We start from the raw sequence: 26,871 nt of genomic DNA on the forward strand, positions 1-26,871 counted from the left end.
TCGCCACCGGGGTAAACACCAAGCACCACTCAGAGGGAAGCGCTGGACCGCAGGACACGCGGGAGCCTGCAGGAGCCAAGCACAGCTTCCAGGAAGAGACCTGAAATGAGGAGGGCCTCCCAGGTGGGGGAACCGCACAAAGCACAATGTGCAAAGTGGGCTGAAAGCGCAACAGGGGAACAGTGGCTGGTTTGACCCGCCACCCTGGAGACTTGTGCAGGGAAGCAGGTACGAATGTTGGCTGGGAGCAGGCTGGGGGAGCAGGGGGGTCTTGCATCTAAGCCTCACAGACTGGAGTTTGAATTGGACCTTGTGTGAGAAGCCAGCGGAGATCATGGCGCAGGACATCGAGGATGGACCGTGATGGGACCTCAGTCTGGCATGGGGGGGTACTAGCTGTGTTGCATGGACAGGTCGCGCGGGCTGGACCCGGCCCACAGCAGTTGGAGGGATGGCAGAGGAAATGGTTCTTTTGAACACCAGTGTATTTGAAGCCCTGGAGAATGTCAACAGAGGTATTTTGGAGATCCTTGGTTGAGGCACTGATGCCCCAATTTTCTATTGGTCTTGGGGGACCAAGGAGTGCTGGAGATGTACAGGTGGATGGAGACCATGCAGTGCGAGGCAGATGAACTCGTTTGTGACATGAAGTTACCAGGAGGGGTGAGGGGGTACAAGTCGGAGTTTAAGGGCCTTTCTTTTGCTAAGAAATGTTTTGTGGGACCAGCAGTTAGCATAATGGCTATGTAGCTGGACTCCCACGTAGTCGATCGCAGTTCGAGTCCCAGACCCGGTGGCTTAAACTCACTCCGGGCGCATGTGCGTGCGTGCCCAAGATCCCAAGAGGAGAGTGGAGAAGAAGGGATTGCGGCATGGCCATCCCCGCTGGGGGATGATTTCTCGCTTTCTATCTCTATGTCTCTGTTTTTCTGGAGAGCGCACACGCCCTATAGCAAAAACCTCTCCAAAAAAAGAAATGTTTTGTAAAGAATTAAAGCAAACAGAGCCTGAGACTGATACTTCTGTGTGCAGAGGTACTGCCCAGGCCTCTGTGCTTCCGCTCCCCTCCCTTGGCTCCAGGCCCCCTCACACCTCTTCTCCCAGGTGCCCGGCGCCCTATCCCCAAATCGTTCCTCCCCTTGTCCCGTCTCCCTGCTACCAACATAATCCTCTCCTGTCTGCCTGACCCTGCTGGCGGTCAGAGGCCAGCATCAGGTAGAGGACAGTCCTGAAAGTGTCGATGGATTCCGGAGCCAAGTATGGATTTGAACAGTTAATTAGAACATCAACGTCCTCATCTGTTAATTGAGGGTCATAAAGTCCTATTGTTCTGAGGCCTAAATAACACGAAAGAAATACAGGGTAAAGACTGAGGTCTCAAACATCCGCTAATTTCATTGTTTGCTTATGGTATGGTTTAATTTAGCAAAAACAGAAGCTCAGGTAAGGGTGGACTAGTCCATGCCAACAGAATGACTCTCCGAGGAGGAGATTTCCTCAAGAGGCAGGAGCAGACATTGTTTGGGTGTGATGGAACCACACGGGCATCTTCATTCTGGTGCAGCGTCGGTGTGGACAGGGGTTTGAACTCACCGCTCAGCCCCACCACTGAGTTTGCAGCAGGCGGTAGCCCGCCTCGCTGGGGTTTCTGTCCATGGTCCTTTCCTGCGGTGCCCTCATTTAGTTACAGAGTCTGACTGAAACTCCTCAGCTGCCATTGGCTCATGGACTCCCGAGACACACAGGCTGACTGCTATCCATCAGGCCTTTTCTCTTGGAGGGTTACAAGCACGACTTCCTGACACAGAAGTTCGAATCATGGCATCCAATTTCTAGACGAACAGCTGGAGGTTCAGAGAGGTTACGGAGCCCAAAGTCACGCAGGAACCAAACGGTAGAGCCAGGACTTAGCGAGGCCTTCAAGTCCAAAGCCCCCGTGGTTGTCCACAAAGCTATTTCCCTGGACCAGTATGGTTGTTGGAAAAAGAAAAGCCAGCACCTCTTTTACACGATTCCATCTTCCCCCCAGATTGTTTGACTTAATATAAAATTGGGGAAACAATACATCAAGCGCAGTGTTGCCACGGAGAATAAAAAAGAAGGCCGGCAGAGAAGCCCTGAGTGCAGCCCTCTCGCTTTACAGCTGGGGGCATGAGGGAGAGGGGCAGGTGGTCTGAGTGGGTCTGTGCAGCTCACGCATGGCGGCCGGCCTGGAGCCTTGGGGGTTCGCCGGCATCCAGCCTCAGTGTTTATTAAGCACTGCTTGTATGCAAAACCCCGCGTTGCGCTCTGTGGAAAAGCACAAAAGGATCCGACAGCCATCACTGCCCAGCACTCAGACCCTGGTGGAGACCCCACAGCCTAATTCTCTAAACTAAGCCCTTGGGCTCTGGAAAAGCGGGACCATCGGGGAGATTGGTTGGCAGCTTCTTGGAGCGAAAAGCCACGTCTCCATCTTTCCCACCCGTCCTCCTAGCCAGGTGTCTGTGGGAGACCTTTCCGGAGGCACTGTTGTGGCAGCTCCTCAGATTAAGGGATCAGGGACTGAGGCCCCGTCCTCGTCCTCCTGGTTAACTAGCCAGGTGCCTGTGGGAGACCTTTCCGGAGGCACTGTTGTGGCAGCTCCTCAGATTAAGGGATCAGGGACTGAGGCCCTCCAGGCCCTACTGTTGCCAGGGCAACGCTGAGCCCCGCCAGGGCCTCTCCTCCAGCTTTCTGGAAAGCGTTTTGGTTGCTGAAGCCTCGCATGGCTCCCCAGTCATAGTGGCAACTTCTAGATGAAAATGTTTAGGAAATCCACTTGCGTTCAACGTGTCTAGCTGGGTTCCATGAAATGAACATTTTTAGCTAGAATGTAATGTTTTTATTGCCACTTCCTACAAAACGTAGCTTGAAGCTAACGTGATATTTTTTAAAAGAAAGTGAGATGAAAGGGAGAGAGTAAGGAGAAGGAAAAGAAAGGCAGATGAAAGAAGGAAGAAGAGGAGGGAGGAGGGGAAAAGGAGAGAGCGAAGGAAATGAAAGAACAGGCTGGCATTACGGTAGCGGCCTCGCATGCAAACTTCCGGTCGGATCAGGCTAACGGCTAGGACGGTGACCACGGTCACTCCCATCGCTCCGAGTCGTCAGGCTCACCCCGCCAGGCACTGTGCTCAGCGAACATTTTCATTCCGTTTACCCTGCGACAGCCGGTGAAGTTGGTTTCCGTGTCCCTGTTAAGGGAGAACGTTCAACCAGCCCAAGATCATGAGGCCAAAATGCAGACTTGAGTGTGTGGGGGCCAAAGCTGGGCCGCTAACTGCTGTTATAAACCGCCTCTCCATTTCAGCAAGGATCCCTAATTTCTAAAAAGCCAAAAGAGCACCATTTCTCTCAGCCTGGCACTCCGGACTCTCCATGGGCACTGCCTACACTACAGTTCTGGTAGAAAGCAGACATCACTGGCAGGGTGCCCGTTCACCTGGACGGGTTGGGAGCTTCTGTGGCTGGAGCACCAAAGTAGCCGCCATTGAAAACCGGCCCGCGGGAAGCCTGGAGCCCAGTGACAAAGGGAGCTGGATACTGCATGCTCCACTGCGATTCGAATCCCGGCCTGCAGCTTGAGAAACACACCAGGAACATGTGAGCACACCTAAAATCCTAGCAGGAAGAAATGGAGACTGGATTGTGACACATGCAGGTGGTTCCTTCTCCCGTCTCCCTCCGGCAAGTGCGCACCCTCTAGTAATCAAAAAGAAAAGGGAAACCGAGCTCCTTTGTCCCCAAGGGACTTTGGGAAGAGGGCCTTTCCTTCTGGTGGGTCCCCTTAGAGGTTGGCATTCAAGAAACCATTTGGTTAGCAGTCTGAGAAGTGTAGTTTGGATTCAGAGAAGTCACAGTTGGGTGAAGGAGAGTATTACAAGGAAATGCGCCTACTTCCTAACAAGGCAACCCACCCCACTCCACCTCCACAGAGGCCGAATCTTGGGTTCTCACGTTCTCTCCACCACCGTGTATGAGTGAAACACACGCCTTTGTAAACTCTTACCCACTTCCTCTAGCTCAAGTATTAGAAGACAGGAGCATCATTACTGTCTATTAATTAAAAAGTTGAATTTTTTCTTTTTTTTTTTTTTTGAGAGGATTTTGCTATAGGGCGCATGCACTAGCCAGAAAGACAAAGACAGAGAGACAGAAAGTGAGAAATCACCCCTCGGGGGGATGGCCATGCTGCAATTCCTTCTCCTCCATTCTCCTCTCGGGATCTTGGGCACGCACACACATGTGCCCAGCGTGAGTTTAAACCACCCTGTCCAGGACTCAAACTGCTGCAGTCAAATACATGTGAGTCCAGCGACATAGCCATTACGCCAACTGCTGGTCCCGAAAAAGTTGAATTTTAATGACAAAATATACCAAGGAAAACGTTGATCCTTGCTAGTAATTATATTTCAAGAACGAATACCAGGACAACAGACTGTCTCTTTTTAGAAGCAATAGTCTAATAAGTATATAACTTCTTTTAAGAACCGAATTCAGGCCAGCCCCAGTAGCGTGGTAGTAAGGCAGCACTCCATGGTGTGGGGGCCAGATGGGAAGGCCCTGGGTTCTCCGAGGTCTCCCTGTACACGCCCAGAGACTGGGTCTACCTCTGGTAATGGCAGGCTGAGGCTGGGGTGGGCTGAGGCATGAAGATCATGCTGGCTTCTCTCTCTCTCAGAAGAAATAAACTTAAGAAACTAACAGGACCAGCAGATGGCGTAATGGTCACACCACTGGACTCCTACATAGTCCACTGCACCTTCAGTCCCAAATCCCGAGGCTTAAAACTCGCACTAAGCACGTGTGTGTGTGCCCAAATCCTGAGAGGAGACCAGGAGAAGGGATTGTGGCAGGGCCATCCCCCTGGGAGGTGATTTCTCACTTTCTGTCTGTCTGGTGAGTGCACATGCCCTATAGCAAAAATCTCTCTCAAAAAAAAAAAAGAAAAGAAAAGAAACTAACTTCAGTTCGTGAGTAGACTTTAAGAACTTTGTAGAAAAATGGAAAAAAAGTGTGAGCTTATTTGGTGCAAGAATTTCACAACCTGTATATGGCTTTATCATAATGCACATTTTCCATGAACTTTCTGAAGACTTCTCCCTGCCCCCATACTAAATTATGGCCTCAAAGGATCGAAATCAATTAGATTTAAGCTACATTCAATGAAGAAAATGAAACAAGTTATGAAACGTGACATTTGCCATGTTTCCACAGAAGGGGAAAATGCAAAAATGACATGATTTTATGATCAAATATTGAGTTGTCAGAAAAGTCATGACTCATTTATGCATAGAAAAAAAACACATCATGACTTTTTTGACAGCCCAATATTTTGCACATAAGTAATAGAAATTCTAAAATTAAAAAGTGTACATATTTTTGTTCATGAATTAATAGTTATATCAAAAATCACAATTATTTTGTCCAAAAAAGGCATGAAATTGGTTTCCGTAGTTACGCCTGAGCAGTTTAATAATCATAAATGTGCAAGTACCCCTTCCCCACTTTAACACAGTGGTTGTTTAGCTTATCTTAATTAATCTATGCTTTATCAAGCCCAAGGTTTGTGATACATTTTGAATAGTTTGGAAAAAAAAAACAATCCTCAAATGTTTCAGAGTGCTGCTAAGAAAAGCAAATCAAGGGTCAGAAGGTGGCATGATGGTTGGGGCACTGGATCCAACATGACTGACTGCACAGTTCAGGTCCCAGACCCAGTGGCTTGAAAATCATACCAGGCATGCACGTGTGTGTGTGTACCCAAAATTCCAAGAGGAGATTGGAGGAGAAGGGATGGCAGTGTGGCAACTCCCCTGGGGGGGATTTCTCATTCTCTCTCTGTCTCTGATGAACATATGTGTCCTATAGCAAAACAACAATAACAAAAAAGGCAAGTCAAAATCTAGACCAATAAAGTCTTTTTTATTTTTTAAATTGAACTATATTTAATTGATTGATTGATTTCAATTTAACCAGAGAGGGACAAAGTGAGAGAAAGTGAGAAAGCAAGCTGCCAGGTCCAGGACTCAAACCACAGTCCTCCGTGTGAGAGTCCACACCCTTAACCACCGCGCACCTGCTGGCCCCTAAAGTCAATCTTTAGAATATTTAGTTCAAGAGGCCTGCAGGTGGCACAGTGGTTAAGCATGCTGAACTCCCACATGGCCAACCATGGTTCAAGTCTGGACCTGGGGGCTTGCTTTCTCACTTTCTCTCTCTCTCACTTTGTCACTCTCTGGTCAAATGTAAAAATAAATAAATAAATAAGTAGTTAATTCTTAAAAAAAAAAAAAAGGATATTTAATTCAAACAGTAAACATACTGAGAGTAATAGATAAACTTTTTTTGTCCAGGTTTGTGCCAGAAATCCCATCTCAGAACAAGCACAAACAACATGCTTGGATGCTCATTTTAGCAAAAAAAAAAAAAAAAAAAAAAAATGAACACACATTAGTATGTAGTCATCACAAAATAGAATTACAGATTTTTTGTTTTGTTTTGGCAAGAGATTTTTGTAATAGGGCACATGCACACGCGGAGAGACAGAGAGAGAGAAAGTGAGAAATCACCCCCCCCACACACACAGGGAGATGGCCATGCCACAATCCCTTCGTTCTCAGGATCTTGAGCACAGATTCACAGGTGCTTGGCATGAGTTTTAAGCCACCGGGTCTGGGACTCAAACCGTGGTCAACTGTGGGAGTTGAGTGATGTAACCATTTCGGCATCTGCTGGTCCTGCAGAATTTTATTTAAAACTATTTTTCCCAAATGAAAATACCATTCCCCCCCCCAAGTGTTTAAGCAATAAAAATTTAACCTAGAATTAAACGAGTCCCTTATTCCTTCCAGAGACAGTATCCAGCCTCTCATCAACGTAAGGAGAGACATCCGTTTTATTCCTCCCCAGGGCGAGGACTTGGAGCCATCTACGCACCTGCGACATTAAGCAGACTGCTTGAAAGACTCCATCCCTGCTCTGTAGGAAGGGCATCTATTATTTTGCAAAATCTCTTTCAGCTTCAGGACACAAAATCTTGCTCCAGGTCCTAGTGGTCAGCCATATTTTCTGAACTTCACCTGTCGGTGTTGCCAAGCTTTTAGCCTCAAAATCCCTGGTTTAAATATTGATAAAAACCATTTTCAGAAGTTACATGTGTAAAAACAATGGAGGCAGAAAAGCTGGGGTTGCAGTGGGGGGGCCCCTCCCCGGTCCTCCGTCCTCCGCCTGCCCTGAGGGGTGTCCAAGGAGGAGGCTGGGTTGAAACCCCTGCCCCCGCTGTTGCCATGACTTTTACCCTTGTTTCAACTTCCAGCCTCAATCCAAACCCTCGTGTTTACCCAGTGACACGGTCCATGCTGGCTGCCTTCTCTGATAGAGGGCCCTGTGTTTGTCTTCCCTGGGGTGGAAGGTGCCTCATAATCCTTCCTGTTCTCTCTAACGCCCTCCTTACCTGGCAGATGGGCTTATGGAAAACGGTGAGCGCCTATAACCCGGCAGGGAAACCCAGCGAGCTAACACCCCCAAGAATCCCTGGAAGCTGGGAAATAGCAGCACAGATGTCCCGAGAAGCCCGTCAGAAAGCTGCGTGGCCCCCCGAGTTATTTTTACAGCAGACACGCCCACCTAGAAGGCAGGGAAGCTCCAGGTGCAGGCTACAGACCTGCAGGTCGCAGCATGGCTGCGGCCAGCTGCCAAGGCCTGGTCCTCTGGCTTCCCTGCTTGGTGCGTGCATGGGCGCGGTGCGTTCGACCTTCCCCAAGGTCAGGTCGGCCTTGTTCATTTCGCACTGGCTGCGGTCAGGTACTGGCCTGGCACCATGAGGTACTCAGTAGATGTCAGAGGAACGGATGGATGAAACACAGGTGACAGCGCAGGTGCAATCCCGACTCTGCCCAGCTGGGAGGGAGATGATTTTCTTCATCAAAACTAAACCAAAACCTTTAAAAGAGACCACTTAAAATGTATGTTACCCTTTCCTCTGATGTTTCAAATATTAGGCGGAGTCTCCAGGTCTCTCCAAACCCTCTAACCGCTGTCACCGGTGCCTGACGCAGGAATCCTCGGGGCTGCCTTGCCCTTTAGAGGAAGGTCACCCCACTGCCCGGTAAGGAGCCCAAGGGCAGGCGGGCAGCAGGGCTCGGTGGTGGGGAGGCCGGCGGGCGGTCAGGGCGCCTGGAGAGCCTCCGCACTCTGCCAGGCTGCGTGGGAATGGTCAGCGTGCAGGGGGAGCAGCGACCGCGTGGCTTTCTCCGGTTTTCATTGCTGGCCTGGCTGTGCGTCCTGATCCTCTACAGACTTCGGGGACCACCCCCCCCAGGGGTCATTTCTCCAGCCCAGGCCTCCAACCCCTTCTGATGTCCCCAAGTCCCCTCAGCTCGCCCAGAGGATGGGCCCTGGCCCATCCCTGGTTTCCCTCGCGGGTCTCACGGTTCCATCCCTACTAACTTCATAGGAACCCCCCCAAATCCTGAGCCCGGAAATCAGCACCTGTCAAATGGGGCATAGGCGAGTCTCTCTCACAGGGTGCTGTCAGCGTCGCTGCGTGATGACAGAGCAAGGGCTTAACAGAAACTATTGTTTTTAATTCTTAAAATGTATTTGTATAAGTTTACACATTTATATTTAAGTAGCTGTGTTTTATAAATTTGAACTTAATTTTTCATGACTTGAATTTGAAAAATTCTCCTGCCTATGCATCCTCTCCTCCATCTGATGAGACCCCATGCCTCTGCCCGCAATGCCCGCCGGCGGTGGGGGGCGCAGACCACGTCGGGTCGCGCTTGGCCGGCCGTGCTGCCCCCTGCTGGCGGGATCCGGGGAGCCCCGGGAGGCCCGGAGCATGCACCTGGCCGCTGGCGGCCGCTCTATGAAAGCGCGGGGGCCCTCTGGCAGCACAGGGGCCGTCCTTGGTAGCAGAGGCAGCTCTCTGGCCTGCCTGGCGGCATCCCCGCGATGCAAAGGAACCCGGTCTCTGTGCAGATCCCCGTGCAAACAGCTGGTGCTGACAGAGGTGACGCCTCGGGATTTTGCAGAGCACCTAGACATGAGCGGTCCCCAACCGAAGGTACACTGCACATTCCAGAGGCCGTGGGGCCAAGAAGGAAGCATGACTGCGCACTTAGCCCGAGCTGTAGGCCCGTACGACGCAGCCCCTGCAGCTTTTCATTTGACCCACTTCCTGACTTTCCAGACGGGGAACCGAAGCTCAAGTCGATTAAGCTAGTGGCAGATGTAAATATTTATACCACGCCGAGGGGGACCTTGAAACGCTCCCTGGTGTGGGCCGAACTTTTTTCCCCTCTTGATAGATTTTTAAAAATTTGCCTAGTAATTTCCAAAAGCCAATCCCCAGAGATGGAGTTGCTCAGGCAGAGGGTACGATGCACGTTGCCCCAGCGACCTGCAGGACGTCCAGGTTTGCGCCTGTCCTCTGCCGGGAGTGGGCAGGCAGGCCAGGCAGAGCTTGCGTGGACAGGGCGGCGCAGCGAGGCTGATCAGCACCGGGACATTTAAGGAGCTGCATCTCCCAATGAGTGATGGGCGGAGGAGGTCTCCTAATGAATGTGAATGCTTTGGGATTTTTAAAGATGTCATTTGGGGACCGGATGGTGATGGTGGCCCAGCGGTGGTGAAATGCAGTGGTAAAACGCAGTCGTTCTGCGAAGTGCACCCACATGGGAAGGTCTGGTTGGAAGGCCTCCCCAAGTCGTGATCTGTGATCCCGCCTGGCTAAAGTTGGGGGTGGGTCGCAGGTGCAGACCCTGTTGAGGGTGCTGTCTTTTTGTCTCTTTTTCTCCCTCTCTGCTTCTCTTGGTCATAGATAAGAAAAATTTTTTAACTACTTGAGGGACCAGCAGATGGCGCAGTGGTTATGTGGTTGGACTCCCACTCGGCTGGCGGCTCTTGAGTCCCAGACCAGGCTTGAAACTTACAGAGTGCAGGGGATTGCGGCCTGGCCACCCCCACTCCACCACCACCACCACCACCACCACCACACACGTGTGCGCAAACAGGGATGTGTGATTTCTCACTTTCGCTCTCTGTCTCTGTCTCTCTGGCACACACACCCTATACCAAAAATCTCTCTTGAAAAAACGTAAAATAATTTGACAGGGGTGGGATGGGGAGTGTCCAGCTGATGACCTAGCGGTTAAGACGACTGGAGCCCACATAATCAAGCATGTATTGAGTGCTGGATCTGGTGGCTTAAGAATCATTCTGGGCCAAAAAAAAGGGAACCAGCAGTTAGCGTAATGGCTATGTCGCTGGACTCCCACGTAGTTGACTGCGGTTCGCGACTTGGACCTAGTGGCTTAAAAGTCACGCTGGGCGCGTGTGCATGCGTGCCCAAGATCCCGAGAATGGAGGAGAAGGGATTGCGGCATGACCATCCCCCCTGGGGGGGTGATTTCTCGCTTTCTGTCTCTATGTCTCTCCCTGTCTGGCGAGCGCATGTGCCCTATGTGGGGGGAGGGGACTCTCAAAAAAAAAAAAAAAAAAAAAAAAGAATCATTCTGGGTACCCATTCATCCATGCCCAAAATCCTTAAAGGAGGGAGCGATGGAGGAGACAATATTGCAGCGTGACCATGCCCCATTGGGGTTACTTTCTCTGTCTCAAGTAAGCACATGCACCCTTGTGGGCGTCTGCCCAAAAAATTACACAATGCCAAAAGCCATGATTGGCTTCCCTTCAAAACCTCACCTTCAAAACCATACTCTGATTGGCCACTAGAATCCCTCAGATTTCCATATCCGGCACTGCTTGATTGGTCCACAAAGCAACCAATCATAACCCACCTTTTACAACCAATCATGGCTTTTGACATTGTGTAATTGTATGGTCTCTGAGAAACAGGCAATTTTGCTAGTGTGCAGCCTCCCACACACCCTGTAGCAAATTAAGAAAAAAAATGGCTATAAATAAAATAATTCTTTTTAAATGCAAAGTTGATTATGGTCCTCTCTCGCTTGATGCCCTTCTGTGTGTTTCCCATTGCTCTTAGGGTAACCATCCAGTTTCATCCAGCTCACTAGGTCCTGCCTAGTCTCCAGGATCTTGGCACTGTCATAACAAAATATCACAAACTAGGGTTTTAACCACAGGACACCTATTCTCTCACAGTTCTGGAGGCTGGCAGTCCAAGACCAAAGTGTGGTCAGGACTGGCTTCCCCTGGAAGCTCTGAAGGAGAATCTATTCCATGCCCTTCCCCAGCTCTGCCTCCACTCGGCCTTCTCCCCTGTGTCTCTGTCTCCCTGTCTCTTCCCCTCCTCCTATAACCGTTGTATTGTCTGCAGGCCCACTCTACACCATGACCTCAGCTAAATTGAACTATATACATACATATATAACCCTATTTCCAAATAAAATCACATTCTAAGGTTCTCAGAAGGACATGAACTTTGGAAAAACACTTAACCCGCAATCGGCTCTCACCAGACTCCAGCATCCGGCCTGCTCTCTGCTGTCCTGATACTGCAGCAGAGGAAGACCGAGATTTGCGTAGAGGTCAGAGGTCAGGGAAGGGGTGGGATCAGAGTATAAAGGGTTTTGGCACCCCACTGCCTAGGCCTTCCCCCATGCAGCCTGCCTCCTGGCCACTCTCTTAACTTTCCTTCCTCCTGCAAGGGACTGTGGAAATGTGCCCTTTGGCAAATTAAAAGAATAATAATAAAAGTATAAGAAAGTATAAACAACAGCTGGTTTCTAAACTGCAGGGAAGGCTTTGTAATGTGTCCTGGAAGAAATCCCAACAGAAATTACCAATATCTTTGGCTACGTAAATAGTAGAGGTTTATGCATTGTAAAAAAAAATTTTTTTTAAGTTACTAGTGGGGCCAGCAGGTGGCTCAGTGGTTAAGGCTCTGGACTCCCACATGGTCGACCGTGGTCGACTGTGGCTTGAAACTCATTTTGGTGCGTGTTCTTGTGTGCCCAAAATCCCAGGAGCAGATTGGAGGAAAAAGGATTGCAGCGTGGTGAGTATATGTGCCCTATGGCAAAAACCTTTAAAAAAGAAAAGGCCAAGGTAGGGCATTTGACTACAGAGTAAGAGGTCCCAATTTGAATTCAGAGGTTCAATTTCTAAGTCCTGAATATCATTTTTTCATTTCTAAGTGTTTTTTTCTTCTATTTTTTTATTTTTAAGATTGAATAAAAGTATTATTTATTTAATTTCATTTGTTGTTTGTTTGTGTTTTGTTTAATTTGACCAGACAGAGAAAAAGAGAAAGTGAGAGAGCAAGCCACCAGGTCTGGGACTTGAACTGCGGTCAGCCATGTGGAAATCCAGTGTCTTTAATCACCACTCCAGCTGCCAGCCCCCATTTCTGAGTGGCTTGTGAAAATAATACAATTACTAAAAAGTATAAAGAAGGGACCCGCAGTTAGCGTAATGGCTATGTTGCTGGCCTCCCATGTAGTCGACCGTGGTTCGAGTCCTGGACCTGGTGGCTTAAACTCACGCCAGGCACGTGTGCATGCGTGCCCAAGATCCCGAGAGGAGAATGGAGGAGAAGGGATTGCAGCGTGACCATCCCCCCTGGGGGGTGATTTCTCACTTTCTGTCTCTCTGTCTCTGTCTGGCTGGCGAGCACACGCGCCCTATAGCAAAAACCTCTCCAAAACAAAGGTATAAAGAAGAAATCATCACTAACAATCTCACCATATAGAGGAAAGTTAAGATTTCAACATATTTCCCTTTTTTATTTGGTTGTATTTATTTTTACATTGGAGATCATGTTCTCTGTAACACCCACCATGGTGCCATTAGAATCCTCTGGTTCTGGAAATGGCTGCCTGGGCATCGCCCCTCCACTTCTGAGGGCTCCACGCCCTCCTCCCTGCAGTAGTGTTTATAACCTCCCTGGGTGACTCTAGGTGCGGCCAGCAGGAAGAACACCGGCTTCACTGCCGCTCACATTTTCTTGTTCAGTTTTCTGTCTGCAGATAAACGGTATCTCACCACCTCTCTAATAGTAGACATTTCCATTTCTATTTTGTCTTATAAAGTTTATTTTTATTCATGATAGAGTCATGCACTTGTGCGCAAGAGATAAACAGAGAGAGAGAGAGAGAGACGCACCCTCCACAGGCTCTCGTCACACACATCCCTGACCCTCCAGTTTCTCAGGATCCTGGGCACATGACATTTGCTGGTGTGTTTTCTTTTTTTTCCTTTTTTTTTTTTTTAAGACTTGCTTTATTTTATCTTTTTTATTTATTATTACTATTATTTTAATTTTTGGTCTGAGATAGGAAAAGAGAGAAAGCAAGTTGCCAGCAGATGGCGGAATGGTTACATCGCTGGACTCCCACATAGCCGACTGCGGTTTTGAGTCCTAGACCTGGTGGTTTAAACTCGCACTGGGCGCGTGTGCATGCATGGAGGATCTTGGAAATACAGCGCCTTTGATTATCACGCTAGCTACCAGCCTAAGGGAATGGAGAAGGGATTTTGGCATGGCCATTCCTCCCGTGAGGGGGTGATTTCTTGCTTTCTGTTTAGCGAGCACATGTGCCCTATAGCAAAAAATCTAAAAAAAAATTTGTGTGTGTGTAGTTTTCGGGGATTGCTAAGATATATTTGATTGCTGAGATCTAGTGGCTCCTCTTATTTTTGTGAATTTTCTGTGGATGGCCTTTGCCATTCTCTGTAGCTCTTTACATACTACAGGTATTAAACTGTAATGTTTTGAATGTCATGAATAATAGAGATATTTTTCTCAACTTGCTATGAATTTTTTTTTTCTTGTTTAGAGAGAAAGATTTTTACTGTAGGATGTATGTACTCATTGGAGACACAGTGAGAGAGCGAGGGAGAGGAAGTGAGAAACTGTTCCCGGGGGGCATGGCCACACTACAATCCCTTCTCCTCCATTCTCCTCCTGGGATTTTGGGCACACATGAACACGCACCCAGTGAGAGTTTCAAGCCACAGGGTCTAGAACTCAAACCGCAGTTGACCATGTGCGGTCCAACGCCTTAACCACTGTGCCACCTGCGCGCCCCACTATTAACTTTTCTATTTTTTTATAATGCATAAACCTCTACTATTTAGCTATTGGTAATTTCTGTTGGGATTTCTCCCATGACATATTACAAAGCCTTCCCCGCAGTTTAGAAATCAGCTGTTGTTTATGTTTCCTTATACTTTTATTTCTTTATTTATGTTTTTGATTTGCCAAAGGACACATGCCCACACCAGAGATGGAGGGAGGAAGAGAAAGTGCTCCCTAATGGGGCATGGTCTGCCACAGTCCCTTTCCTCATTCCTCTGTCCAGTCAGGATTTGGGGCATCCTTACACACAGATGCCTGGCACGTTTTTTCAAGCTATCAGGGCTTGAGATTCAAACTGCAAGGTAGGCCATGTGGGATCTGGCCTACCTTTTAAAAATATGATTTCTTTATCTATTTATTGGTTGTGATTTTCAAGCCACCGGGTGGCCATGTGGGAATCCAGCACCTGAACCACCATGGCATTTACTGGCCCAGGATCTGATCCGTTAATCACTCGGTCAAAGGTCAGTCCTATTTACGTTTGATATTTTATACCTAATTCTCTAATCCACTTAGACTTCATGTTGGTATGTGATAGTTTGGTTGCTACTTCAGTTTTTACAAATGGCAAACTAATCCAAATGTAGTAGGAAGCCCAGTCCAATTTATGTGGCAAGCCCTTGCTTTTCCCTGTGAATTTGCGACTGCCATCATTGTCAGGTGGTACAACACTGTGGCTAAGCGTGTCAACTCTGGTGCCAGGCTGCTGAGGTTTGCAAAATCACTTCCTAGTCAAATCATTTAACATGGCTGCTCCTCAGTTTTCTCATATGTAAAAAGGTCACCACAGGGGCCGGTAGGTGGCGTGGTGATTGAGGCGCTGGACTCCCACATGGCCCTATGGTTCCATTCCTGGATCTGGCAGCTTGCTTTCTCACTTTCTCTCTCTCTCCCCCTATGGTCAAATTAAAAGATAAATAATAACAAAATCAAATAAATAAATCTAACAACAACAACAACAAGTTACTACAGCCCTGTGTTGTGGTAGGGTGGTTGTGAACACAATTACTGTGTGTAATCCTGCACTATTATCTTTTATTAAATTTGTGTGTATTCTACGGTGTATTTCCAGACCTGGACCCAGCTATCCCAGCGTTCAGTTTTCACTCCCGCATTTTGGTAGCTCTTCTGATTTTTAGCGGACAAGTTCTCCACTAGTGACTGCCCAGTCGGCTTAGCTCTGTTCCCTACTTTGCTTTTGGAAATAAATGGCTTCCTTTTTGTTTCCGAGGCCTGGCCTTGCATTTGCGGGGCAGGTGAACAGTTAGTGGGAGAGGGGAGGAAGGACCAGGGAGGCCTGCGGTTAGGGGAGAGTGAGGGGGCCAGGAGCCACAGAGGAAATTGGAAGAGGAAAGATGACCGCAGAGCAAACGGAGAAAAGGACGAGGGTGCGGAAAGGCGAGGCGGGAGGCTGAGGGCAAAACCACGCGACACAGTGGGCCGCACCTCGCAGACCAGTATGGCGGGTCGGCCTAGGTACCGGGGTGTCCTGAACCTCTGTGGCCTCTGGCTGTGAGCAGAGGACGGTGACCAAATCAATCCATTCTGCCCACTTGGAGACGTGTGTGGGAGCGTGACTACCGAGACCAACGGCCAGTACGGAGTGCCGTGGGGAATGCTTGTGGGGCCCAGGGCCTGCATGGTGGGCTGTGCATAAAGGAGTGCATGAGGAACAACTTCTACAGCTGGGGGTATAGCTCAGGGGTAGAGCATTTGACTGCAGATCAAGAGGTCTCCGGTTCAAATCCGGGTGCCCCCTGTTACCTTTTGGCCCCTTCAGGCCCTACCAAGGCTGACACCAAATCTCTTTGTGAACAGAAAATGTACTTCAGAGAATCAATAGGGATTGGAAGAATAATTTACATTTCTCCTTTGAAATTTTGCCAGAGGCTGCATGGGCTCACCAGAAAGAAAGTGAGAAAGCAACCCCCATGTGGGACAGTCCCACCACAATCCTTTCTCCTCCATTTCTCCCTCCTTGGGAGACTTCAGGCACACACACATGCACCTGCCATGTTTCTCAGGCCGCCTAGGTCCAGGACTCAATTGACGTAGTCTGCCCTGTGAGATCCAGCCATCTTAACTACCAGGCCACCGGCCCACACGTTACGTTACATATGTTTGGAGGTGTTTATGACTGACAGATTGGTTTGGGTGTACTGGCAGACCTATGGCATACCGCAATTCAATAGCCACCTTCAAACTCCTTACAGAAAGCTCTTGCTGTTGTAATGAAATGTTTTTCTGTATTGAGTCAGCCCTCTCACAAAAACAATTTAACTTACGTACGTGTAAGTCACTTCCTTTTTTTTTTTTTTTTTTTGAGTGGTTTTTGCTATAGAGCAGAAAGACAGAGACAAACAGAAAGCAAGAAATCACCCCTTGGGGGGGATGTCCACATTGCAATCCCTTCTCCTCCATTCTCCTCTCGGGATCTTGGGCATGCACATACACACGCCCAGTGTGAGTTTAAGCCACCTGGTCCATGACTCCAACCACAGTTGACTACATGGGAGTCCAGCGACATAGCCATTACACTAACTGCTGATCGCATAAGTCACTTAAATTCGGCTTTTGCATTCATTAGTAGACCATCAGCCTGTTTGGATGCACTTGTGAGTTACGTGTAACCACAACCAGCTCCAATGGAATTTCTGCTCATTTTTCTTAGGACTTGCTGAAGTCCTAAGAACATAGTTTTGTCACAGTGCTATGCTCCTGAAGTGGCCTTTTTTGTTTCTAGTAGTTATTTATTTTCAGAGAGAAACACACACCTGGGCAGGGTTTCATCACACTGAGATCCCAGATCACAGGCTCACGCCTGCCTTGTGTGAACACAAGACCTCCAACGGGAATCTAGTCTAGGGATCAACTGGGACCTGAGACCTCCAATGGGAACCTCATCTAGGGATCAACCTGGGACCTGAGACCTCCAATGGGAACCTAGTCTAGAGGTCAACCTGGGACCTGAGACCTCCAACAGGAACCTAGTCTAGGGATCAACCTGGGACCCGAGACCTCCTGTGGGAACCTGGTCTAGAGGTCAACCTGGGACCTGAGGAGTGCAGCGAGAGCTGTGACCCAGCAAGTACCATGGCGGGGTGGGGACCAGCAGAGGTCACACCGTGTGGAGAATCATTGTGTGACTGCATCACCAGGCGGACTCTGACCCCAGCATCAGGAATTGGTCTGCTCATTTTCTGCTCATCTGACTTGTTGATAACTCAGGAGGGAGTCATTCACTTGCTAACATTCTTGTTAGCAAAAACCTGATTGTTCTTGTTGGGCAAAAACCCAACCTGGGATAACCCAGTAACCAGCACTTAGTCTAAGAGAACACTCAAGCCCATGCGTGTTACTGGAGGGAAAAAAAAAATCACACGATCCTGGCATGTTACTTTTTTAAAAAAAAATTATTTTATTTACTTATTATTTTGTTCACATGAGTTTTGCCAGAGGAAAGACAGAGAGAGAGAGAGAGAGAGAGAGATAGGAAGCAAGCCACCAGGTAGGCGACTTGAACTACAGTCAGCCATGTCGGACCTTCAACGCCTTAATCACCATGTCACCTTCTGGCTCCACCTGGTGTGTTTCTTTCCGGGGGCTACCTTAACAAGGAGCCACGGGTGGGGGCTTCAGCCACAGAAATTTAGGTTCCCTCAGTTCTGGAGGCCAGAAATCCCAGTGCGAGGTGTTGTCTGAGCTGGCTCCTTCCCTGGCCCCTGTCCTCGCCTTCCCCGTGCCCTCACGTCCCACTCCTTGCGTGTCTGTGTCCTGCCTGACCTCTTCTTCCTGAAAGAACACTGGTTATATCCGGCCAGGGCCACCTAGTGACCGCATTCTACCATAATTACCTCTATGGAGCTCGTCTCCAAAACCAGTCCCACTCTGCTCCTGCTGTCAGGCTGCTCTTTGCCCTCCTGAGTTGACACTTAACTCAATGGCATTCGGGCTTTCCTTTCTTGCAAAATTACTTTTGGTCGTGCGTTTCCTTCAAAAATCTTCTTTAACTCAATTCTACACGTTTTGGTAGGAGGTATTCATTATTACTTGGTTCCAGGTATTTCCATTTACCATCACTATTTTTCCTTTGGTCCACGAATAATTTACAAGTGACTAGATAGGAGCAGCAGGTGGAACAGTGATTAAGGGGCTGGGCTCCCACAGGGATGACTGCAGTTTGAGTACCAGACCTGCAGGCCTGAAGCTGATGCCAGGCGTGTGTGCATGAGTGCCGAAGACCCCAGGAGAATGGAGGATACAGGATTGCAGTGGAGGAGACAGGATTGAACCCTCCATCCCTGCGGAGGGTGATTTCCCACGTTCCCTTTCTCCATCTCTGTCCAGTGAACACACGTGCCCTATGGCAAAAACCTTTAAAAAAGTGGTTATTTTCCAAAATACTTTATTACAGATTTATAATTTTTCTACATTGAATCAGAGAATGGAGTTTGTACAATGCTATTTTTTTGTAATTTGTTAAAATTTTAATTTTTAACATGGTCAATATCTTTTTTTGAGAGAGAGAGAGAGATTTTTGCTATAGGGTATGTGCACTCACCTGAGAGACAGACACAGAGGGAGAGAAAGCGAAAAATCACCCCCCAGGGGGGATGGCCACACTGCAATCCCTTCTCCTCCATTCTCCTCTTGGGATTTTGGGCATGCATGTACATGCACCCGGTGTGAGTTTCAAGCCGCCAAGTCCGGGACTCAAATCACAGTCAGTCATGTGGGAGTCCAGCACCTTAACCACTACACCACCTGCTGGCCCCAACATGGTCAATTTCTACACATATTCTTTTTGAAAAAAATGTGCATTAATTGTTGGGTACATTCTACGTATATATTATATAATATAATACATATGTAATATATATAATATAATACATATTATATATACTTATATATATTATATATTTATTAACTTCTTTTTTAAATAGTTTATTCATTTTTCCATGAACATGAAAGAGAGCAAAAGAGAGAAAAGTACCCTCCACATGTTCCCATCCTGCTACGGTCCCTTTCCCCCAGCCCTCTAGCTCGCCAGGCTCCTGGGTACACCCTGGCATGTCTCATGTGATCATGGGTCAGGGACCCCCAGTTAGCTGTGCAGCTTCGAGCACTGCAGTTCAGCATGACACCAATGGTGCCACCGAGGCTGGGCTCATGTCTGTTAAGACTGCCATTTGGGGGTCAACGGGTGGTGCGGTGGTTAAGGGTGCTAGACTCCCACATGGCCGACCGTGGTTCAAGTTCCAGACATGGAAGCTTGCTTTCTCACTTTCTCTCTCTCGCTCACTCTGCCCTTCTCTGGTCAAATTTAAATAAATAAATAAAATTAAATAAAATAATTCTTAAAAAAAAAAGACTGTCATCTGGGGACCATCAGTTAGCATAATGGCTACGTCGCTGGACTCCCATGTAGCTGACCACAGTTTGAATCCCAGACCCAGTAGCTTAAACTCACTCTAGGCGTGTGTATGTGCGTGCCCAAGATCCCGAGAGGTGAATGGAGGAGAAGGGATTGAGGCGTGGCCATCCCCCCGGAGGTGGGGAGGTTTTATTTAACTTTATTCATTTGTTTGTTTTAATTTGGCCAGAGAGGGAGTTGGAGGGAGAGAGAGAGAAAGTGAGAAAGCAAGCCACCAGGTCCAGGACTTGAATCAAGGTCGGCTATGTAGGAATCCAGCACCCTTAACCACCATGCCACCTGCTGGCCCCTATTTTATTTTTTAATTTGACCAGAGAGACACTGAGAGAGAAAAAAAGAAACTGAGATTCGAACCAGCCAGCCTCGTGGGAGTCTAGTATCTTAACCACTACGCTGCCTGCCGGCTCCCTGTCATTTATCTTATTCACATAAAAAGTGGGATCTTGGGTCAGCACCTGGTGTTAAGGCACTGGATCTCACCTGGCCAAGAGCACAGTTCTAGTCCTGGAGCCAGCAGTTTGAAAACATGCTGGGCGCATTTGTGTTCATGCCAAATTCCTGAGAGGAAACTGGAGAAGGGACGCTGGTGTGGCCATACCCCTGGGGGGAATTGATTTCTTACTTTTCCTCTCTCACTGTTTCTCTGTCCCTCTCTAGAGAGCACATACGCCCTATGGAAAGACTTAAAAATATAAAATTAAAAATTAAAAAAGAAGCTCATCAAGTGGTGTGGTGTTTAAGGCACTGGATTCCCATATGGCTGACTGTGGCTCGAGTCCCAGACCCAGTGGCTTGAAAATCACACTGAGCATGGGTATATGTGTGCCCAAAATCCTGAGAAGAGAATGGAGGAGGAGGGATTGTGGTGTGGCCATCCCTGCTGGGGGGTGATTACTTTTTTTTTTTAAGAATTTCTTTAATTTAACTTTATCTATTCATTCATTTGTTTATTTTAATTTGACCAGAGAGAGACACAGAGAGAGAGAGAGAGAGAAAATGAGAAAGCAAGCCACTAGGTTCAAGACTCGAACCATGGTCAGCCATGTGGGAGTGTCCAGCACCTTAACCACCATGCCATCTACTGATCCCAGGGAGGTGATTTCTCAAAAATAGGACATGCTGGGAACCAGCAGTTAGTGTAATGGCTATGTCGCTGGACTCCCACGTAGTCGACCTTGGTTCGTGTCCCGGACCCGGTGGCTTAAAACTCACGCCAGGCGCATGTGCGTGTGTGCCCAAGATCCCGAGAGGAGAATGGAGGAGAAGGGATTGCAGCATGGCCATCCCCCCTGGGGGGTGATTTCTTGCTTTCTGTCTCTATGTCTCTCTCTGTCTGTCTGGCGAGTGCATGCGCCCTATAGCAAAAACCTCTCCAAAAAAAAAAAAAAATAGAACATGCTTAAGTATATTTTTAAATCGTTAGAAAATACCATGTACTTCATTTCATTTCATAAGTGGAAATAAACTAACAAAAGTGACCCCAAAGAAGACCTGAATAGACCAGTAATGACAGAACACATTTAAAAGATGATTAAGGTGGGACCAGCAGGTGGCATGGTGGCTAAGGTGCTGCACACTCCCACGAGGTTGACCACGGTTTGAGTCCTGGACCCGGTAGTTTGCTTTCTCTCTCTCCCTCTCTCTCTCTGTCTGATCAAATTGGGAAATAATAATAATAGTAATAATAATAAATAAAGTTAAATGAAATAATTCTTTAAGAAAAAGAAAATCATGCTGGGCCCAATAAATAAATAAAATTAAATTAAATAATTTTTTTTAAAAAGATGATTAAGGAGCTCTCCTCACAAGGGCATCACACCCAGAAAACGTAGAGGCAAATCTATTCCTCTAGGAATAGATCAGTGCTATATACAATGTTCCAGAGTATAGAAAACTATGGGAATCTCCCCAAATAATCCTAGTAAGTTTGCGTTATCCTGACACCGCAGATGTGCGGTGACGGCTCACACGGGGACAGTTACTACCGTCACTAGGGGCTCCTTGAGGTCCAGAACAAGTAGGCCCAGTGTCCAGTCCCAGCCCTCCAGCTGTGCTGACACCTGGACTTCTTGTCCACTCTCCCCTCCTCCCCCAAGAAGCAGGGGCTGCAGCTTCATTAGCAAGATGCCTCCCTAGGGGCAAACTAAGCCCCTCAGAGCCTACACTATGGCCCTGGCCTTGTTCCCTGAGGAGATGAACCAAAACAGAACGGGAGATGCAGAAAAAAATATATTATTTTTAAGCATTTCATGTGGGACCAGCAGTTAGCGTAATGGCTATGTCACTGAATTCCCATGTAGTCGACTGTAGTTCGAGTCCCGGACCCGGTGGCTTAAACTCACGCCGGGTGCGTATGCATGCGTGCGCAAGATCCCAAGAGGAGAATGGAGGAGAAGGATTTGCGGCGTGGCCACCCCTCCGGGGGATGATCTCACTTTCTGTCTCTCTGTCTCTGTCTTTCTGGCAAGCGCACACGCCCTGTAACAAAAACCTCTCCAAAAAAAAAAACCATTTCAGGTTACCAGGGGAATGGATAGAGATCCTCTTCTACACAGTAATAATAATAATGATGATAATGATAGTAATTATTAATAATAATAGTAACAAAGCGGTTGCAAAGTGCTCCAGGAACAGGACTGCTCAGGTGGGTATGGGTGAGAAGACTTGAGAAGAGCAAGTTCTGACAGGGGTTCAGAGGAGCTGTTTCAGGAGCTCTCCAGGGAGACGCAGGATGGCCAGAGTGGCAAGCATGCAACTGAAGAATGATAGAAGTACCTTTATTTAAACATAGTAATAGCTGGGGTATAGCTCATGGGTAGAGCACTTGACTGCAGATCAAGAGGTCTCTAGTTGAAATCCAGGTGCCCCCTGTTTCATTACTTTTACTTCAAGAGAAGTATAATTTCTTATCTGGTAGGCCCAACTCCATGGAACCAAATTTGGTAATCCGTGTTGAAGACTGAAGTTTTCTTTTATGACCGTTTTCATATGTTTCATTTTTACCTCCTCATCCATATCATTTCCTGGAGGGGTAGGGAAAATCTGCCCTTAGCTTTCTCAGTATTTCCCTTGTGTCTAATTATTACCATCCTGATTTTATTTGTTTATGCCAAGCTTGCTTTAAAAAAAAAAAAAAAAAAGATCTGAGGCAGCTTACAATAAAAGATGGGTGCAGTAAACTTCTAACCAGTCAAACAAGTATAAAAGCCATGAGTTGAACATGTTGGGGAGGTAGAATATAGTTATAACAGAGAGCCTAGGTTAGGAGAAACTACTACAGTTATAACAGAGAGCCTAGATTAGGAAAAACTGGAATATAAAACACAGCTTCCTAGTAATCAGAAGTGAAAACACGCCAGTTCATCAATTGAGAAAACTAGTTTATTAGCTCTGAAAAGCAGCAGTCATTTGTTTTCTAGATCTCAGACAAAGGCTGAAAATGTCTGGTCAAATGTCTCCTGTGGTGATGTTCAGAGTATTTCCTCTCAGGTCCAAAAGCATTCCTCACTGCCTACTCCACAGTAATAGAGAAGGACCCTGTAACTATTGCTCCTTAGACAGTGGACATTGCACTTGGTTGGCCGATAGTGCAGGAGGGACACTAGAGAAGGAATGCATTTGTGTTCTGGTTGCGTGTGGCAGGCTCCACGATGGGTGCAACACCTGCAGCCCTGGCTCCTGCAGTGCATGAAGCCAGTAGTGCCCAGCAGCCAGGCACCACTCCTGGCACCTCCCCTGGGCAGCTGTCACTGGTGCTGCTACATGGCACCTTCATGGGAACAGCTCTCTTAGACCCCTCAGGCAGCTTCCCACCGCATTCTGAGACAAGCAGTGCCTCATGGTGGGTTTCCTTAAGTCCTCCAGAAAGTGGTTTTCTTGGGAGGGCTGCAGGTACAGCACCCACTGTGGGTCTCCCCCAACACACACACACACACCTGGCAGACAATTCCTCAAGAATCCAGCTACCGAGACACGTTAGTGAACTTCACCACCAGCAAACCATGACACTGCCTTTCCGACAGGGATTTGATCTCAGCCTGGATAAAGGTCGGGGCCTTCCCAGTTTGTTCCTTCCCTGGGGTGGGGAGGGGTCCTTTCTCAGCCCTAGGACAGTGGCTATTTTCTAAATCTGCTCTTATATTCGCTAGTGTTTTCTCTATACCTTACTAGTCAACCCCCTTCATTACTCCCATTCCCATTTCAGTTAATACTTTTTATATTATTAAACTTTTCCTGTTCTAAATATCACTTGGTCTTTGCCTCCTGATTGGATCCTGGCTGGTATGGAATTGATACCAGAAGTGTGATGGTCTCGGTAGACAGACTCACACCATGGGTTCCAGGAGCTGATCTGGCTTAGTCTTTGGTGTTGAGTGAAGTGCTAGGCTCCTTGCCAATGGGAGTGGGATGGCCGCAAGTCACAGCACATGGTGGTGCCACAACCAGTCAACCATGGTGTGGCTGACTGCGTTAACCTCATGAGAGACCCTGAACCAGAGCCATCCAGCTAAGTCATTCCTGATTTCTGAACTTCTGAAATTGTGTGATATAATAAATATTTATATATTTTTAATAATTGTTTTATTTCACTTTATTTATTTATTTTAATTTGATCTTAGAAGGAGAGAGAGAGAGCAGAAAGGTGAGAAAGCAAGCCTCCAGGTCCAGGACTTGAACCACAGTTAGCCATGTGGGAGTCCAGCGCTCTTAACCACCACACCACCTGCTGGCTCCAGTATTTATTACTTGAAGCTGTTTGAGAGTATTTTGTAATGCAGTGATAGAGGGCTAGTAGAGTCCCTCTGCCATCCATACTGACGAACCACTCTTAGATTAACCACGCCTCTGGACCACACGGGGAAGGTACAGAACAGGACGATGATTGGAGAATAAAAGAGAAACCCCAAGAATCAAAATTTGTATTACCCTGATGTCAGTATGGATGGGAAGGGCTGTAAAAGGGAAGACAGAAAGAAGAAGTGGGCAGTGAGGCTGCAGGACAATTCTGTATTACTGCGGTTCAAGTCTCGTTCTTGGCGGCTTGCTTTCTCACTTTCCCTCTCTCTCTCTCACTCCGTTCTTCTCTGGTCAAATTAAAAATCAATAAATAAAAGTTAAATAAAATAATTCTTTAAAAGAGAAAAAAAAAAAAAAAGATTTAGAGACCTGAATGAGCAAAAGGGAAGACTAAGTAGCATGGAAGTAGCACCCTAGGGCTGGGGAACGAGCGGAGGGGGCTGAACTTGTTTAAGTCTGGGAAGCCGAAGGCGGATCCCTGGGCATTACCCCTCTAAGGAGGTGCGGTGCGTGGGAGGAGGGTCGTGAAGCAGGTCCTGTGAGCATTAAGCTGTGGACCGCAGCCCGGGGGCTTCTGGGATGAACTGTGCCTGGCGGGCAGGACAGGCAGGAATCCAACTGGCAAAGGAAAAGCAGGGTTTGCAGAGTTCCCAAAGCAGCATCTCTGAGCAGGGCACAGAAGGGCGCGCCTGGAGCTTAGAGGCTCCAGTTTCCTCCTCATTTCTTCAGAGAGCACTCTCATCCAGCAGGTAGAAGGATTGAGCATATAGAGATCGGGGCACTGATAGGGTCCACCTATGCCCCAGGATGCGGCTCTCTGGACAGAGCTATGATCCAGGACCAGACCGTGGGCTCCATCTTTGAGGTACTGCAGCTTGGTTAGGCCGTTGGGCACTCTGAGTTTCTGTTTTCAGGTGCTCAGCACAAAACCCACACTGTGGATGTCACTACGGACCCTTCTGGCTGTAGGGCGAATACTCCTCCACTCACTGCCCTCACCCAGGTGGAGAAGTGGCCAAGGTGTGGCACATGGGAACCTGTTGCTTCCTCGAAGGTGGGGAGTGAAGCAGGCATGGGAACTCAGAAACACACACACACACACACACACACTCGCTCCCCAAGGAGTACCTGGGGTAAAAGCTCTGGGTGTGTCTGCACAGGGAAAGGATGTTAAGTGAACCCTACTGGTATAGCTGGGGGTATAGCTCAGGGGTAGAGCATTTGACTGCAGATCAAGAGGTCCCCAGTTCAAATCTGGGTGCCCCCTAGCCTTTACCACTAAAGGTGGTAGGAGTTTTAGTGTCCTCTCCCCTTGTTAAATCCAGTTTCTGAGCCTTCTTACAAAGTCCCCAGTCCATGGTCCTCCCACCCTCCCCACACCTAATCCCTTTCTGGAAGATGAGGTAAACAGAAATCTGAGACCCCTACCTGCTGAGCAACTTGCAACTTTTCAACCTGCCACACAAGATCAGTGCTGGGGGAAAAATCACAGCCAGGTTACCATTCATGTTTCACAAAGGCTATTCCTTTTTAAGAATTATTTTATTTAACTTTTATTTATTTATTTATTTATTTTAGTTTGACCTAGGGGAGAGAGAGAGAGAGAGAGAGAGAGAGCAAGCTGCCCAGGCCTCAAACCGCAGTCGGCCATGTGGGAGTCCAACGCCCTTAACCACCACGCCACCTGCCGGCCCCCAGAAAAGCTATTCTTTAAGCACAGGCAAAAGCTGAGAGGTTATCACCAACAGTCTCTCACTAAAGAAAACTCCAGAATGTGTACTTTAAAGAAAAGGGAAAGGATCCTGGGTGGGAGCACTGAGCTACAAGGAGAATGAGAAAGGAAAGCAGTCGGTAGGTAAGTAAATCTAAAATCATTGACCGTACAGCTCAGTGCAATGTGTGACATGCACCTATTTTTTTTTCTATTGGGTGCATGTGGTCACCCCAGAGAGACAGAGAGGAGGAGAGAGAGGAAAAGTGAGAAATCACTCTTCAGTGAGGATGGCCATGCCACAATCCCTTCTCCATTCTCCTCTAGGAATTTTGGGTATGCACTCACATATGCCTGGCGTGTTTTTCTTTTTTTTTTTTATTTTAATTTTTTCATTATTGTTATTTCAATTTGTTATAGGCACATGCACTCACCAGAAAGACAGAGAAAGAGGGAAAGTGAGAAAGCGAGCTGCTAGGTCTGAGACTTTAACTGCAGTCAGCCACGTGGGAGTCCAGCACCTTAACCACCACGCCACTTGCTGGCCCCCTAGCAGGTTTTTCAAGCCACCGGGTCCAGAACTTGAACCAATCAGTCAGCCATGTGGGAGCCAGCTGCCTTGACCTCCATGCCACCTGCTGGCCCTGTAACTTAGAACTTCAAAAAAGATAAAAGTAGAACACTATTTAAACAACAATAATACATAAGAAAATAAATTATCAAAACTAAAGTATTGTAATGTCTTTATGTAATTTGAGGTAAGGGTAAAGATATTAATTAGCTTTATACTCTTTCAATTTGCCTGCAGAGGGCCAGCCCATGGCATGATGGTTAAGGCAGCTG

General features: G+C 47.7%; 2 non-coding genes across 2 annotated transcripts; both read left to right on the top strand.

Annotated features, from left to right (window-relative positions):
• The first annotated feature begins 15,773 nt into the window (after nucleotides 1-15,773).
• TRNAC-GCA (transfer RNA cysteine (anticodon GCA)) lies at nucleotides 15,774-15,845 on the top strand. The gene has a single exon. It is a non-coding gene; the product is annotated as a tRNA-Cys (tRNA).
• Nucleotides 15,846-25,512: 9,667 nt separating this feature from the next.
• On the top strand, nucleotides 25,513-25,584 carry TRNAC-GCA (transfer RNA cysteine (anticodon GCA)). The gene has a single exon. It is a non-coding gene; the product is annotated as a tRNA-Cys (tRNA).
• The last annotated feature ends 1,287 nt before the right edge of the window (nucleotides 25,585-26,871 follow it).

This window comes from Tupaia chinensis, unplaced genomic scaffold (genome assembly GCF_000334495.1).
Source record: "Tupaia chinensis unplaced genomic scaffold, TupChi_1.0 Scaffold000010_1, whole genome shotgun sequence".
Lineage (NCBI taxonomy): Eukaryota > Metazoa > Chordata > Mammalia > Scandentia > Tupaiidae > Tupaia > Tupaia belangeri.